An 18139-nucleotide genomic window follows, 5' to 3' on the forward strand; every position below is an offset into this window, starting at 1 on the left:
ACCTATCCTCTTCTCTATCCCTCTTCTATCCGCCTCCCACTCTCTCCCTATTTATTTCAAAACCCCCTTCCCCTCCCCCTTTTCTGATGAAGGGTCTAGGCCCGAAACGTCAGCCTCTCTGCTCCTATGATGCTGCTTGGCCTGCTGTGTTCATCCAGCCCTGCACCTTGTTGTCTCGGATTCTCCAGCATCTGCAGTTCCTACTATCTCTGATTCATTTGGAGCCCCCTGTCTTGTGTTGTTTGTTTGTCAGTTGATGTGGCCTGCAAAACATTATATCTTCTTCTGGAGCATTTAGAGTATGTGACTCGCTTCTGCTGAGATGAGTGGCTTTAACTTTGTGTCTAACATTTGGAATTGCAGGTCTTCAGATTTACCATATCATTGGGCTTTCGGATGACTTTGTCCTTTTGGAGTAAGCGTTGTTTCATCAGAAAGACTCAACTTTATCTTCAACAGTTTCAGACGTGGATTGCCAACTAATGTAACTTTACACAGGTCTGTGAAGCTCATAATGTTGCAACAAACACTAGTGTCTATATGGCACTTCGTTTTCTGTTGATGCTGTCATTTTTATCTTTTAGACTTGATGTGCCCAAACTGCTCTGGGGTGCAGATTGTATCATCTGAATCTTCATCAGACACTTCTGCAACAGCTACACTTGATTCATCCAGATCATTGCCTACAGCTTTGTAGAAATTGTTTTTATCATCACTATAGGCTTGTTTGTCTGCTTTCTAGCTGAACACTTGCACACAAAATGGTTTAGCTTCCTACAGTTTCTGTAAGATGAGCTAATAATGTTACATATTGATCAATGGGCTCATTTTCATTTTGTTCCCTAGTGTTGAATACCATGCTATTCATACATAATATTCACTTGGGGCTGAAATTTGAACAGGAGGTTGTAAGGAAAAAGCTGAAGTCTTTTTCTCTTCAGCAGTGTTTTAACTCTGATTTCTTTTGTGGCAGTTCACTGCTTTGCAGCCATGCTTTCTGTCTAAGCTCTGGACACATCCCACTCTGAGCTCATGTTCTGCACATACGACACAATGATGTGTTCAGTGTGAGGTCTTTATTGAAGTGAAATTAAGATATCTGCCTACAGTGTGTGTACCTCATGGTAGAGGTCACAGGAGTACAGACTAGGACATTTTCACATAATTGCTTTTCAGTCTAAGCAGTTTCTGACTATTATTCTCCTTTATTTGAAAGTTGTCATAATACAGGTGCATCATTGGCTGCTCTCTCATTTGAGAGAGATAACTTCTGGTGAATTGTTCCTGGCGTTCACTACATCTCAGACAAGGGGTGAGGTTGAGAAGGCAGGACCTTCATGCTGACCTTGGTAATTGAACCCACATTGCTAATGCATCGCAAACCAGCTGTCCTGCCAATTGAGCTAACTGATCTCCAAACTGCCTGATTTCCATCATTAGTTGAGAGTTTTATGCACAACCAGGAAGCTCAATTTACTGCTGTGGTCTGAACTGACTAATTTTCACTGCAGTGGTATTTCTTTTAGAGAATGACTGATTAGTTTTTCCAAGTATTTTGTCTAGGACAGAAGCTCAATGGTCATCCAAATACTCTTCCACCAAGTTATTCTTTACAAACTTTCTTCACTCATTGGCTTTGATGTGCAGTCAAAACAAAACGATGACCATCTCAGAAAATCGTATGTTCACAGTGCGTGTTGTCATTTCAATTTTGCTGTGCTTGTGCAGTTTCATGTTCATGATTAATTTTGCAATACACCATACTGAAGAGGTTTTGTCTAATCTGTGCACAGAGAGCACCTGACAAGTCCAGTGTAATGGAAATGTTTTGCGCATGCAGAAGGAGAGGTTCCTGTAAATTTATCTTTCTGAGTTGTTATGAAATGGAGAAGAGGTCGACACCTCTCTGATAATTAGGACTGAAATGCCCAGAGCAGCTCTCCTCACCTTGTAATCTGTTAAAGAAAATATGAAAAGTGGCATAACCTGCCTTTCACCTCCCAACCTGTTATAAAGGAGAGATAAAATAAAATGAAGTCCTGACAGTCACTCTATAATCAACAAGTAACAATTTATTTATCTCACTCTAACAGTTAACAACTTAACAGAACTACTAACAAACTGAACAATTCTCCCTTAACTAATGATTCCTAAATAAAACAAAATCCTAATGGTACGCCATTCTAACAGAAATAAGTCTCACTTATATAAACCAATTAATAAAAAGAAACCTAGAAACTTAATCTCTCGAAATTACAGCCAGGATAAGTCTTCTGGAATGCTCTTTGCCTTGTTCACCATCGTCCAGTCAGGAAAGCCTTCCTGTGTCGAATTCTCGTGTCAGGAATATTAGCTACGAGTGCTGTAGTTCCTTAATTTAGGTGGTGCTTACTCTGAGAGCTTAGATATTTCTGTGAGAGTCAGTAAGTCTCTCTTCAGATGGTAGTTTGTTCTCACACCAATTTTCAAATGGCCTCTTCTTTTATATCCTTGATGACCTATCAAGTTCTTAAACCAGGATTGGTCCTAGGTTGTCAAAACCATCAGATTTAAAATTAATTGGTTTTCACTCTGTTAGTGCCTGGCTTAAATTACTTGGCTGATATTCAAACTGGTTGCCTTGCTAACAAAACAAACTGCAACATACAGCCTTTGAACTCTTTGTGCATCTGCAGACTGTTTTTAAATCTCCAAGCCTATAAAAGCACATCATTTTTTTAAAGGGACTACACACTCTTCCCCTTATCATTTTACAAACATCAAATTCTAACATCCTGCTTTCCAATCCACAATTACTCTACCCAACTTCACGACAAAGTAATTTGCATAGGATGGGCATTCTGCACACCTGAGATGGGCTTAATACCAGAAAGAAATAGGGAGCCTCAATGAAAGGCTCAATCTATTACATTAACGTACACATTTTCAATGATATATCACATTAAGTTCTGTTCCTATATTCTGTGCAATTTGACTTTACTATTTCAGAAGAAATTCTGTTTGGAAAATATGTTGCTTCCCTATGTGTATATTCATGCAAAAAAGACTTAGTAAAATAGATAATCTTTTTCTTTACATTTGAAATCAAGAATCACATACACATTTGAATTAATATTTTGTAAATAGTAAAATTAAATTACCAATGTTAATTATTAAAATGGGCATAATGAACATTTACCTGTATTTGGAACAGATACGAAACCTATTCAGACTTGCTGCTGTGCTCGCTTTTTAATTGAAATTTATCTTTCTTTCAGATGGTGAAAATAATGTTTCCGTTAATTATTTTTGTAACACCCATCAAGGTAGACTGGAATTGCAGATAACAAGGTGTAGAGCTGGATGAACACAGCAGGTCAACCAGCATCATAGGAGCAGGAAGGCTGACGTTTCAGGTCGAGACCTTTCATCAGAAGTGGGGGAGGGGAAGGGGGTTCTGAAATAAATACGGAGAGAGGGGGAGGTGGATAGAAGATGGATAGAGGAGAAGATAGGTGGAGAGGAAACAGACAGGTCAAAGAGGCGGGGATGGAGCCAGTAAAGTTGAGTGTAGTTGAGGAGGTAGGGAGGAGAAAGGTCAGTCCAGGGAGGACGGACAGGTCAAGGGGGCAGGATGAGGTTAGTAGGTAGGAAATGGGGGTGCGCCTTGAGGTGGGAGGAGGGGATAGGTGGGAGGAAGAACAGGTTAGGGAGGTGGGGCCTAGCTGGGCTGGTTTTGGGATGTGGTAGTGGGAGGGGAGATTTAGAAGCTTGTGAAATCCACATTGATACCATTGGGCTGCAGGGTTCCAAAGCGGAATAGGAGTTGCTGTTCCTGCAACCTTCGGGTAGCATCGTTGTGGCACTGCAGGAGGCCCAGGATGGACATGTCGTCTAAGGAATGGGAGGGCAGGTTGAAGTGGTTTGCGACTGGGAGGTGCAGTTGTTTATTGCGAACCGAGCGTAGGTGTTCTGCAAAGCAGTCCCCAAGCCTCCGCTTGATTTTCCTGATGTAGAGGAGGCCACAATGGGTACAGCAGATGCAGTATACCACATTAGCAGATGTGCAGGTGAACATCTGCTTGATGTGGAAAGTCTTCTTGGGGCCTGGGAAAGGGTGAGGGGGGAGGTGTAGGGGCAGGTGTAGCATTTCCTGCGGTTGCAGGGAAAAGTGCCGGGTGTGGTGGGGCTGGATGGGACTGTGGAGCGGACAAGGGAGTCACGGAGAGAGTGGTCCCTCCGGAAAGCAGATAAGGGTGGGGAGGGAAAAATGTCTTTGGTGGTGGGGTCGGATTGCAGATGGCGGAAGTGTCGGAGGATGATGCGTTGCATCTGGAGGTTGATGGGGTAGTACGTGAGGACAAGGGGGATTCTTTTTTGGTTGTTATTGCGGGGACGGGGTGTGAGGGATGAGTTGCGGGAAATGCGGGAGACACGGTCGAGGGCATTCTCGACCACTGAGGGGGGCAAGTTGCGGTCCTTGAAAAACGAGGACATCTGAGATGTACGGGAGTGGAATGCCTCATCCTGGGAGCAGATGCGGCGGAGGTGAAGGAATTAGGAATAGGGGATGGCATTTTTGCAGGACGGTGGGTGGGAGGAGGCAGCTGTTGTACACTTCTAACTGATACAAAAACAGAAAATATGTCAATAGCATAATGACCGTTAATAAGAGCACAGTTAAAAATCTGCACAATTTGATCAGATTTTCTTGTAAAAATAATAGCGGGGCTATTAGTGTTCACAGTTACTCATACCATAAGCAGACAGCAACTTCTGGCGAATGCGCATGCAAAGATCTCCTGCTCCTACATGTCCTCTCTTTGTAAGTTTTAATTGCAGACAAATAACCGCTGTCACTGAAAATTGACATTTACAAGAGTAGAGTCTCATTCCTTCAGCTTTTAGTTATAGATTTGGAGTTTTAAAAATCTTTTTCTTTCCATCACTTTGATCTCTTTCTCTCTGTCTCTTTCTTTATTTGTCTTTCCATACCTGATTTGACATTGCATTACATTTAACTGATACTTATTGCGTGAGACTCTGAACAGTTCATTGATGAATTTTAAATCTGTTTAAGGAGATATGTAGCTGCTTGCCTTGTTTGCAAAATCCAGGATGCCGTGCAGCTCTGAAAAGTCTAGGAATATGTACTTGTCTAACAGTGGCCCACTAACATTGCATGAGATTTAATATTGTCCGAATGTGCTGTGATTCAGACACACATTTTACCATAATGAAGATGAAAGACTGCTAACAGTCCATTATTTCTCAAAATCTAAGACACTTATGATGAATGGAATAGGAATAATTGGCTTCCAAATCTACGCATCATGCATGAGGTAGTCTTAAGTGAACAGACAATAATTAATACCACCTTAATAAACTCATTCTTTCCAACAGTAGATATTTCTTGGCTGGAAAATATCCATTTATCATTTTTTTTTTGCAGGATGAAGCACTTTTTCATGTATAAATTTGTTTTGAGTATTAAACTGAGCAGTGATGCATATTTTCAGAAGAAAATATTTTCACATGAAGTAGATTTCTATTTAATTACATGTGGAAATTTACGATCCTGCATTTTTGTATGAAACTTTGAAACACAGCTACAACATTGAGCAGATTCAATAGTTCTATACCATATAGATTTTGAGGAGAGAAGCAGGCAATACAAAAAATGAGGCATGCAGCAAATCATCTTGATCTCAGCCACATGAAGTTCAGGGCTTGTTTTTCCCTTGACTCCCTCAGTTGATTTATCCCCAGGTTCAGATCCTGTACTCTCTATCTAAGGTGATCTACCCTCAGGTTGAGGCCCTACATTTTTCTCTTTTTCTCACAGGGCAGACTTATCCCAAGTTCAGGCTCTGTTCCTCTCTGTCCAAATTGTTTTATCTATAGAATTGAGGCCCTCTGTTTCTATTTTTCTCCCTAAGGTGATTTATTCCCAGGGACTTCCCAAGATGTATTGAATTAACTACATTTAGTCAGTCTGGTGAACAGGGGGCCTGACCATAATGTATTAAGTCCCCTGCAGGTTGAATATGATAAAATGGATTGATCTGGGGCACTTGTTGACTGGTAGCTGTCATGGACTGCACTCATCATAAATGGGGTTATAAAGTATGTTTGTTAGATTTGTGTTTTCATCTGGCACTAATAAATGTAGATGTTTCTCAAACTGTCTTCCATCTTTCTTCATGTTACTTAAGGAATATTATTAAAATGAAGTAAAATCCAGGTTTAAATTTTGTTTAGGACTAGCCTGAAAAACAGGTTTCTAATTATCAACAGGGGGAGTACAAAATTAGAACTATTTTTGACTATATTTTTGCCTAGCTTCAGCTAAAAAACTTTTTCTATTTCTGTTGCTTGGCTGAGATGCATAAAAATCTAAAAGGAATCTTCATAACTGTCCTGAAGAAAAAAGTTTCTAACAGGCTACTGTCTACAAAGAATTGTGGTTGAAGTCTTAAAAATGTTTATCGTGCTTTTGAAAAGAAAACAGGAGTGAGGAGTCAGGAGTCTCTTAGTGTCCTAGTAGATTTTAGGAAGGATTTTTGCTTAGCAGAATGTGATGTATTAATATTGCTGATGCACTTGGTTCTGTCTCCCAGGATAGATCATTTTCACAATAACAAAGGCCAATATTATAACTGGTTTCACATACTCACTGACGTACTTGACACAGTTTGCGTTGTTATACATTATATTGCAAATGACGTTCCTGGGACATGTTGGGGTGTTTTGGTTGACACCTGATCTTTTCATACATGGTTGGGATTTGGAACATGTCACCTCTGTTACAACAGATGAACCAATGAAGTGTAAACAGTCACAACGCTGATCTACAGTTGCCGGAAGCAGTGTAATGCTAATAGCAAATTGCACTGATTCCCATTCAAGATCAGTATAAAGAAGCATCCTGAACATCATCTTTCCAGTCATTGTAGGATTGATCAATATGTGTGAAGTAGAATATGAATAGATTGTTCCTCTGAAATTCTTACCTTCATATTGCCTTCATCACCTGTTGAAATACTTAGCACTAGCATTCGATTTCAGACGATTTTGCAATATTGTGAATTGCATAGCTTGCTAGAAGCTCTGTAACTTGACTGGAAACAAACTACAGCCTACTGTCTGCAGTGAAAGTCTCAAGCAAACTCCATTTTGTAAACAATAAGGATGGCATGATGTCTCAATGGTTAACACTGCTGTCTCACAGTGGTAGGGATCCAGGGTCAATTACAGCCTTGTGTGACTGGCTGTGTGGTATTTGTATGTTCTCCCTGAGTCTGCATGGATTTCTGCCAGGTGCCCTGGTTTGCTCCACAGTTCAATCATGTGCAATTTAGATGGATTGTCCACGTTAAACTGCCCCACAGTCTTCAGGTATGGGCTGAATGACCTCCTTCTGCACTGTAGGGATTCTGTTATGATGGTTATGAAATTTCTTGTAATGATTTTCGACCATTTGCTATGTAGATCAATAAGAGCAAAAAAAGTTGAATTATGTGGACTGCTTGCACTTCTTCAAAGATATCACCTTGGACTTGTTGCCACAGTTTTATTGGTCAGGAGGACAGGTACGTGACATAGCCTAATAAATTTGTTATTGGGTACACACATGTCTGTAGTTTCTACAGAATTCTTCCATGCTGCGATGTATAGCTGGTTGCCAAACTACTTCATGGGTTCATTGTTTCATCTTAACAACAATCAGATGTCATTCATACGAAATTGCACAACATTTTGCTGTAGTGCTTTCAGGAGAATCACATGATTTCTGAATGGGGCACAGGTGTCATAAACAATGTGAGTTTGTTGTGCACTGTGTGGTACAGGGCCATTTCTTTCTCTACTTTAGAGGCCGTCTGGCCATTCTTTTTAAGTACTGCCTTTCTATGGTTTGCTGTCTGTTGCTGGTTCTGCCTTCTGTTGTGTAAGTGCTTTAGGACCCTAGAGTAAATTTGCGATAAAGTCACAGACCTGTACCACTCTAGATATAAATAGCACAGTTTGGGCGAAATTGAACAGATTGAAAGAGCAAATGGACATGAGCACATAAAAGTATCAGATTGAACTTAAATAATGTAACATATTAATGAAGGTTAGGACGTTAGTTAGTAAGAGTTTACAATAAATCCTGTTACTACAAAGTCTAAGCCGTAATACCCCATTCTTGACTTTTTCTTCTACAAGACTTATCTAAAACCTAAATTTATAATATATCATAAGCCATATGATAAAAGATGATGGCAGTGATGGAATCTACTGCCTAGAAAATCATGACAGCATTGAAGATAAAGAAACAGACCTGATCATTTGAAGTGAGGAACAAAATAATGTTCGCACCAAATTCTTGGCACAGCTTTAAATCAGAAAGCTGAATATAAGGTAAAAAAAAACTCTGAAGGGAACTCTCCTGTAGGTAAACTACTAGTAAAACTGTTAGTTCAACTAAAAGCCTCTTATGGCCAGTAATAGTGGAAACAAGCTTTTAAAAAAGCAACAACAGCAGTAAAAGCCGAATACCAACTGAGGAGATAAATCCAAATGAAGGAGCCATGACAAGAAACTGATTGCTGGACACACAAAAAAGGTCCAATCCCTTAAAGGGAGGAACAAAAAAGTTCAATTTTATCCAAAAAAAAATGATCTGAGGAGCCTTCTAATAGCGAGACAACAATTTCCAAACTATTTGCTCAATGTCAAAGATAATATCAAGCAAGTTAAGAAAGTTAATCAGCAACAGGCTTAAAGAAAATCATTGGGAAAAAAAGTCAGGAAAAAGAATCATTTTTTGCAATTCAAAGTTTTAAAGCTTTAACAAATAGTTAAAACAAATCAAATTTATATTATTTTGTTATTTTCAACAACAGTTACAAGTTTTTATTCATCAACTTATGTGTTGATGATAAAATCTATAAAACTTAAGAAATTAGATGAAGAGAAAGAGCTTGAATCTGAACCTATAGACTCAAAATGAACACAAAAATATTGTCCGCAAAAAAAATCAGTGCAATCGACGTCAAGGACAAATGAGCAAAAATGATTCAATCTTACTAAGCAAACTCATTTTAAGAAAGTTCTATCAGATCGATTTGGCAGTCCTTCATCCTTTTTGAAAAATAGATATTTTCATGCATCTCAGTGGAGACACCAACTTGGCGAAGTAAAACTAAGCTTTACATCAAAAGCAGCAGAAACATTAATAGCTTCCAATTTATTACAATAACAACAACATTTACAATAGCAAAGATTCAACAATATCCTTCAAAGGGCATTTGGTGACAACGTTTGTGGATGAATAGGGTAACTCAGACAACAACATTCTGGTGACCGTAATTAACTGAGCTCACTAGTGGCTGCTGTCTGATTTCTTTCATAATTATGGTGGGCACTGTTAGCCTCACCATTGTACCTAGAGTAAAATCTGGGCTTTTAGAAGTGATCTGTTTCACTCTGGCCACATATTTCCCCTGTTTCTTTTCCCCCAAGGAATTGATTAAATTGTAATCTGAATAAAAATTCCATATTGATCCAAATAAAACTGATATTTCCAAACTATGTAGCAAAATATATTGAATGTATCAACAACTAAATTATGGTAGAATATTATGACATCTTCTGTTTCTTTTAACTGTTAAATCCCAATTAATCGTGTTTTGATGCATGCACAATATCTAGTTGTGTGTTTGCTTCTAAGCCAAAACAATTCTTCATTGTCCTTATCCTAATTTATCATACCGAATGGTGATTTGACTTATGACTTAAAAGTGACAGTGGCAAGTTCTTTCATTACCACAAACAAGGCTTTCATTCATACTATTGTGGTTTGACTGGTGCTCAGTGTTGAATTTCAAATCTGTTTTGAAGTTCTAAAAAGTAATCTAAACTGTATATTCTTTTCCTTTAAGTTTTGACACAAGCCTTCATATAGATAAATTGTCTGTTTTTGTTTGACTACATATTGATGGGCACATTCTTCCACTTTTTCACATTTGTTGAGGCTCATTCAATATAACCTATATTTTACATACCTCAGCAGAAGTGTGGAGTTTATAGTTGAGGTCTATGGCTGTTCTAAACTGTTGTGCTGCAGGCAAGACTATTATTAAGTAGATTTAAAGCAGATTCATTGTCATATTAGTTGGACTCCTGGGCAGCAGTAACACAGCACTGCATTGTTCTATACCTTCCATCAACCACTTGTGATACTGCAATATTCTAACCATACCTCTGTTTGACACTAACCACTTTTAATTGATAGCAAATAAAAAAAATCAGATTAAACTCTCTAATTCACCTTGAAATCACTGTTTTTTAAACAACCTTCTTTTCCCCTCAGTCTGATCACTTGTGCCTTGCACCAGCTGGATAATCTGATAATTCATTCTTGGTTCTGTCTGCCATTCTTGAACCAGCCAATGGGTACTAATCAACTTTGTAAATTGTTTCTCTTACAATTTTTTTGAACTCCTTGATATTTTCCATGGGCTAAGAACTCGAGCTAAATTGTGAATTGGAGCATGCATGTTATTACTTACTGAAATAATTGAGGCCAGCTCACAGACAGGATTTTAATTCATTAATGTTATTTAATTATTATTTATCAAATATGTTTTTCAATCACCATAAATCCAATTTAAGAAAATAGAACAAGTCAACAACATCAGTAAATAGCGGACTAATTACTTCAACTAATAATTTAATAACTTCTAATGATATAAGGCAGTGGTTTGATTCTTCCAATCACCAGTTTGTCAGACATTAGGTCACTGACTAAAGGTATGTGGTAGGATCCTGTGGAAGTCCTGATGTGTTTATCTTTGTGGCAATTGCTGGGATGTTTCAATTTCTGATGGACAATTCTATTGCCTCCTGAGACCCTATGGAAGAATCCATCTCTGAACAGGAGTCAGGGAATTCAGACAGTTCCCAGGTAATATTGGACAGATTAAAGCCTTGTCTAACACTCAGTATCCACACAATTGTCACATCTATAAGAACCTTAATATTTCCTCCAGCCACATATCTAACCCTGACACGTCCTGATCAGAATATCATACTGAATAAACACATTCACCTGACTAACCTCCTGAACTGACCCAGCAACTCGGAGAGCTCCTGGTACCTCCAGCCACTTGACTATCCTCCTGACACTGCGACATTGCCACCCGTCTCAATCTAACAAAGCCTTGACCAGACCTACCTTCCCTGCTGACTCTCTGACTCTCCGTCCTCACCAGATCCAACCCTCATGCCAACTGTTTACCCTCATGCCCACGCCCAATCCATACACCCCTCACCCCACTCTCGACCTGTCCATCTTTCACCACCACCCCTACCTCCAACCTGTCCACCCTCACTCCTGCTCCCAAACAATCCACCCCTCATTCCCACCCCCAACCTGTCCATCTCCCCCCCCCACCCCGTACACACCCCCAAACCCCCTCCAAAATGTCCACCCCTCACTCACCCCAACATGTATGTTCCAAACAACCACACCCAGCTTGTAGACCCCTGACAATCACCCGATAACCACCCCGAATCTGTATACCTCTCATAACCACCTGGCTATTGACACCACCCCCCACACCCTGACCAACTTGGCCATCTTCCCCAACCTGATTACCTCTTCTGGCCTGACCTGGCTATCTTTCGGACCCACCTGACTACCCTCCCAACAATTCAACTATACGCAACTACCTAATTACCCTACCTCCCAACCAGACCTGGCCATCCCTCACTCAAATTCATACTCGGCCTTTAAACTAATCATAGTAGCTAGTATTGTAAGAAAGGAGAGTGTCCCATCTTCCCTAATGCTACTGCCATTCTGACAGAATTCCCTGAAGGGCACTGTGTCGCATTTTTTTTGTAAGCTGGTGTAAAAAAAGCCTGGGAGTAATGTCTAGCTGCATTGAATTGATTGTATTTTTGACCATTGTCGCCATTGCTTGGAAGTTTCTGGCCATTATATATGAAGTGTGATACATGGTATGTGATTTATACATGATTAATTTTAATGTTTGGATTTTGATCTAGTTGCATGTGGGTTTTGGTCTGTGTGTATGATGGAGTTTAACTTGTCAGTCTTTCTGGAACATTTATCTTAAAATTAGTACATATCAGAGGGCAGCTGATTGGGGCCCCACCCAGAGTGATGATGGAAACTTCTTTGTATTGTGGGAATTTTACAATCAGAGAGAGTAAACATTGAAATGCATTAGCCTAATTTTGGTTCAGGAGAAACTTTTATTTTAAGATCACAGAAAACTTGTCTAGGGCCAGATGTATAAAAGGTTTGTTTTCCTTAGAAAGAAGTTCATTCAGAATGTTTAGGAAATAGGCTAGCTCAGTATAAGGTTTTAGTTTGAAAATTCTAGACCAGAAGGGTTTGGTTAGAACCTTGAATGGGTTATTTGAAGCTAAGAAACTTGAAGCTTAGTTGTGTGAATAATCAAAATAAATGCTGTCAAATTCTTAAATTATGAATCTATGAATCGAAAGAAACAATTATGGATGCGCTAGAGAAGGCAGTTCTCTCTGATATATGAGTACTGTAAGGTGAATGCACTAGGATAGATGGAATTTTGTTCTGTTGTGTTGTTTTGAATCTTTCACATTGTATTGTAAGTAAATTATTCTATTTTCTATTTTATCTCCATTTATTTAGAGTAAAAATGTTATCTTTTCTTGTTAAAACCATATCGGCATCATTACATGCTTGTGTTTCGGAGATTGATCAGCTCATTAAATTAAAAGAAATGAAATTTAATCTGTCAAACCAGATTTCAGTCCAGAATCTGACTTGTCCTGTAATAACTTCAACTGGGATCATAATACATTTGATACCAAATAAATAAAGACTGGCGTGCTCATTGTAAATTTTACAGTGATATAACTATCTCTATCACTTATCTTTGTGAAGTTTTTGAAAATGCTGACACCAAACATGGAGCAGCTCACTGAACGTGTGTATTTTTTCTGTAGCTGTGGCACAAAAGATTAAGAATGATTTATCTCTAACTTTGGAAGGTATCTTTGTGCTACAGCCTGAGATTATACTGAAAGGATTCGCACTTTGTTGCTCCATAGGGTCAAGCAATTTAAAGGTCTTAGGCTTCAGGCTCTTTAAATCCAGTGCATGGGAGTAAAGTTCATGGAAATGTCAGGGAGAAGGAATCATGTGTTCAGTCCTGCATGGAATTTAAGTAAGCTTATGTGCAGAGGCATTAGTTTCTCAGCAGTGCAACTTTGTGGTATAACTGTCTGGTGAGCAATATGTTGCTTCCCCTACTGTGTCTTCGATTTGCTCAAAGAAATTCTGCACTTCAGAGAGTTGGTGTGTTGTCCTTTTATTATTTCTTCAGGATAAATAAATTTTTCAGTTGGCACGCTAATTTGGTAATCACAGGTGGGATACATGTACATTACTGTAGTTGTTAAAGACAACATAATTGTCATTTACTGTCATGGTTATCAGTAGGACCCTAATTTTACCCTTAATTCTGTTAAATACAGAAGAACGGGATGTGAGTTAAATGATAATAGCAGTGGTTAGTGTTTCATATCCTATAACATTTCAGTGATCAAAGAGCAAAAGGAAAAATTGCAAAAAACTAAGCTACAAATTACTCTGAATTATATTACAGTCAGCTGATGATTTATTTAAACAAATGAAGCTTCCCAGGAACAAATAAAGCAATTAATTTTAGAAGAAATGCAGAAGAGTTCATCTACCTCTTTGGTGGTTAGGAGTTCAGTGGTTGTTTTTGACTGGCACAGTGGCAATAGGACAAAGGGCCTTTTCCTGAGCTGTAGATCTCTATGACTCTTCTTGACTATTCAAATAATCATTGGATTTACACGGAGCATGTCTATTGGAATGCTAAGTTAACATAGAACTATCACAAAATGTCTCCAAACTGCTGCCAGATTGAACTGCGGCAGTAAGTAGTAGCATCTCCTTTAATTGGGGCTCACAATAGACATAGAACATATCTTTATGTAACTGGTCACTATGATTCTTAATTGAATTGACAACATGGGCTAACTTTGCTGGTATGGACTTGCCTGAAATCAGGTGGGATAATAGTAGCATTTGATGGAATATTCAGGCAGTGGGAATGGCCATTACAACGTTGTCTTTCTCTGTCATCGACCGGTGTTTCCTGCTTGTCACAAGCAAATGTGGTTTGAGGCGAGATCTGGCTCACTAGATGATTTTCATGGCATTTGCTTCAGTTACTGCCACTTCTGGGAGTAAAAATGCAGAAATGGGGTACAAAACAACCACAAAGTAATGGTAGAAACCACACATTCAGATGAAGAGGGACATGGAACATCTTTTTCTCCCTCCATTTTGCTCCCAATTTTAATCCACTGGAGGCTCTGGTTTCTATCAAGACTTTCCTGCTGGCATTTCCTGTAGGACTACTGACAGGCTCAAAAAATCTTAATGCTGGGAATTGAACAAGGAACACTTACTGTAGTAAGAATGAACTCATATTTGGAGAAATAGGTCAGAGTTGAAGAGAATTTTGGAGGTGGATACAAATATCCTGATCTGTGACTACACTGTTCTTTAATGGAAAATCCAATTCCTTATATGTATCCCTGCCTATCCCTTTTCTATTTGAAAAACTTTCTCATCTTCCATTCCAATGATTGAATTAGAGCTGTGTTTCATGCTAACTCCTATCCTCTGAAGCTGTATTTCTCATGGCATCTAGAATATTCCAGCACACTTTGTACTCTCGGGCTCCTACCTTAATAAATGTATTCATGAAGAAAGTGGCTTCAAAGTGGCTTTCCAAAATTTATATTTGTCAGACCAGGCAATAGTATCAAATGAATGGTAGAAAAACTTGTAATTTACAGACAAACAAAATACATAATTTTACAACTGTAAATTTTTAGAGGATCTTCTGTAACTCTTCTTATTTTTGGCATGTTATCTGTTGGTTTTCTTGGTTTTGGTGCACTGTGATCATACAAATATGTTTCATATCTGCACAGGATTATCAAAAATAGACTGACAGTAATGTTCAAATACATATTACCATTATGGAGACACCACAATTGTGGGAAAGATGTGTAAACAGATATTCTCAAGAAGTTAACAATTTTCTATTTGTAAACATCACTGAAAAATAGATGAAAATAACAGGACAGGCAATCATGAATCACTCAGCTCTGAAACTTCTAACTCTAGGTAGAAGCAGAGTCTCACATTGATCACCATGATTTTGATTGCAATCACAGCGAAGTCCTGTGACAGTGCTAGCATCTCTTCTCTAACACAGAATGTTTAGGTTCAAGTCCCAATTTCGGATTAGTGGCCATGGAAGATGTGTTATTGCTCAGCCAACAAAGTTGATTAGCAATCTGTAAATGACAGATCATAAAATCACAAAAGCCCTACAGTGTGGAAGCAGGCCATTTGGCCCATTGAGTCCACACTACCCCTCTGAAGAGCATCCCACCCAGACCCACCCCCCCCCAACCTATCCCTATAACCCTGTGTTTCCCATGGCTAATCCCCCTAGCCTGCACATGGGCAAGGCTAGGAAATTTTCCTGGCCACCTAGAGCCATGCGGCAGTACAATATCTGCCACACGTTAAACAAGCCCTCATGTAGGTTCTTACCATTAGCAAGTATCAGCTTGTGGTCAGGGACTACCACAGGGAGTGGTTGTGACATTAGCTCTTCTAGTGGGTGGCATGGCAGCATAGTGGTTGGCACTGCTGCCTCACAGCACCAGGCATCTGCGTTTGATTCCAGTCTTTAGGTCTGTCTGCGTGGAGTTTGCACATTTTCCCTGTGTCTGCATGGGTTTCCTCTGGGTGCTTTGGTTTCCTCCAAAAGATGTACAGGTTAGGTAGATTGACCATGCTAAATTGCCCACTAGGGTCCAGGGATGTGCAGGTTAGGTGGGTTAGCCATGGGAAAAGCAGGGTTATGAGGATAGGATGGGTGCTGGACCTGGGTGGGATGCTTTTCAGACGGTTAGAACATGGAACATAGAACAGTACAGCACAGTACAGGCCCTTCAGCCCATGATGTTGTGCCAACCTATTAACCTACTCTAAGATCAAACTACCCTGCATACCCTACCTTTTACGATCATCCGTGTGCCTCTCCAAGAGTCGCTTAAATTTCTCTAACGTATCTGACTTTACTATCACCACTGGAAGCGCATTCCATGCACCCGCCACTCTCTGTGTAAAGAACCTACCTCTGACATTTCCCCTATACCTTTTTCCAATCACCTTAAAATTATGCCCCCTTGTAATAGTCATTTCTGCCCTGAGAAAATGTCTCTGGCTATCCACTCTATCAAGTCACCTCTCATCCTTTTTTACTGCAATGAGAAAAGCCCTAGCTCCCTCAACCTTTCCTCATAAGACCTGCCCTCCAGTCCAGGCAGCATCCTGGTAAATCTCCTCTGCACGCACTCTAAAGTTTCCACATCCTTCCTATAATGAGGTGACCAGAACTGAACACAGTATGCCAAGTGTGGCATAACCAGAGTTTTATAGAGCTGCAGTATAACCTTGCAGCTCTTAAACTCAATTCCCCTGCCAATGAAAGCCAACACACCATATGCCTTCTTAACAACCCTATCAACTTGGGTGGCAACTTTGAGGGATCTATGGACATGGACCCCAAGATCCCTCTGTTCCTCCACACTGCTGAGAATCCTGCCATTAACCCTGTATTCTGCACTCAAATTCGACCTTCCAAAATGAATCACTTCACACTTTACCGGGTTGAATTCCATCTGCCACTTCTTTGCCCAGCTCTGCATCCTGTCAACGTCCCGTTGCAACCTACAACAGCCCTCCACACTATCCACAACTCTACCAACTTTTGTGTCATTGGCAAACTTACTAACCCACCCTTCCACTTCCTCATCCAAGTCATTTAAAAAGATTAAAAGGTTGGTGCAGACTTTCAAAAAGGTTGGTTGAAGCTCACAATTTGAAGGTAGGATATAGATCACTTGATATCCTTGATATATAACGCGGAATCCTGCTGGATTTGTATATTAGGCCAAACAATTGTAAACCAGAATTCACAAAACATTGCATGTACGCAAAAGAAGATTAAATGTGAGGATTAGATCTTAACATTGAATCAGATTTTTGAATTTTGATTATAATGGGCAATTTAGAAAAATGAGGGGGGATCTGATTGAGGTATATAAATTGCTGAAGGGGCTGGATAAGGCAGATATTGAACAGACGTTCCCCAGTGCGGAATAGTCTCGAACAAGAGGCCATAGATATAGAGTGACAGGAGTGAGATGAGGAGAAACTCCTTCTCTCAGAGGGCTGTGAATGTGTGGAACTCACTGCCCCTGAATGCAGTGGAGGCAGAATCAGTCAACAGATTCAAGAAAGAAATAGATAAGTTTCTGATGAAAATTCGGTTAAGGGATTGTGGGGAACAGGCAGGAGAGTGCATTTGAGACCAAGATAAGATCAGCTATGATCGTGTTAAAAGGCAGAGCGGGCTCAAAGGGCTAAATTGCTTACTCCAGCTCCTAATTCCTACGTTCCTAAATTAAGAAAAATGCATCTGAATTATGAATAGTTAGATATGGTCTGTTGGCCTCTTTACAATACTTCATTTGTAATTCGAAATAAATTATTAATTCTTGATAAAGGCTGTGATAGATGAATGGAGCACATTGGAGGAGGTATTTTTCTGTTCACTCGGTGAATAACTTAAGATTCAGGCTAATGCCACAAATATTTGGCATTACATTGCACTTGTGGGCTATCCTTCTGCAGGAGTCAGTTTTGTGCAAATGTTGGTGCCATGTGTCCTAAGCAAACAGCTGACCATTTCCAACTTGTCTCTTCACTGCTGTTGCTGTCCCATTGGTGTGGCGCACTGGTATTCAGTGATTAAATTGGCTCCACTTCAATTAGGTACACCCACTCAAAATATATCTGTGCTGATACCATGCAGGCTATTTTCTCATCCTGTACCAGTAGTTTTAGAGTATTGAGATAGACAAGATGGTGATTGTAATCCAGTGCTGGATATTCTAACTTTAGATCAAGATGCCATCTCTGCGAGAGAGATTAAGTGCATGCTAGGACTGGCTGCCATGAAGATAATTAAGCCTCTGA

Source organism: Rhincodon typus, chromosome 6, assembly GCF_021869965.1.
Source record: "Rhincodon typus isolate 14 chromosome 6, sRhiTyp1.1, whole genome shotgun sequence".
Lineage (NCBI taxonomy): Eukaryota > Metazoa > Chordata > Chondrichthyes > Orectolobiformes > Rhincodontidae > Rhincodon > Rhincodon typus.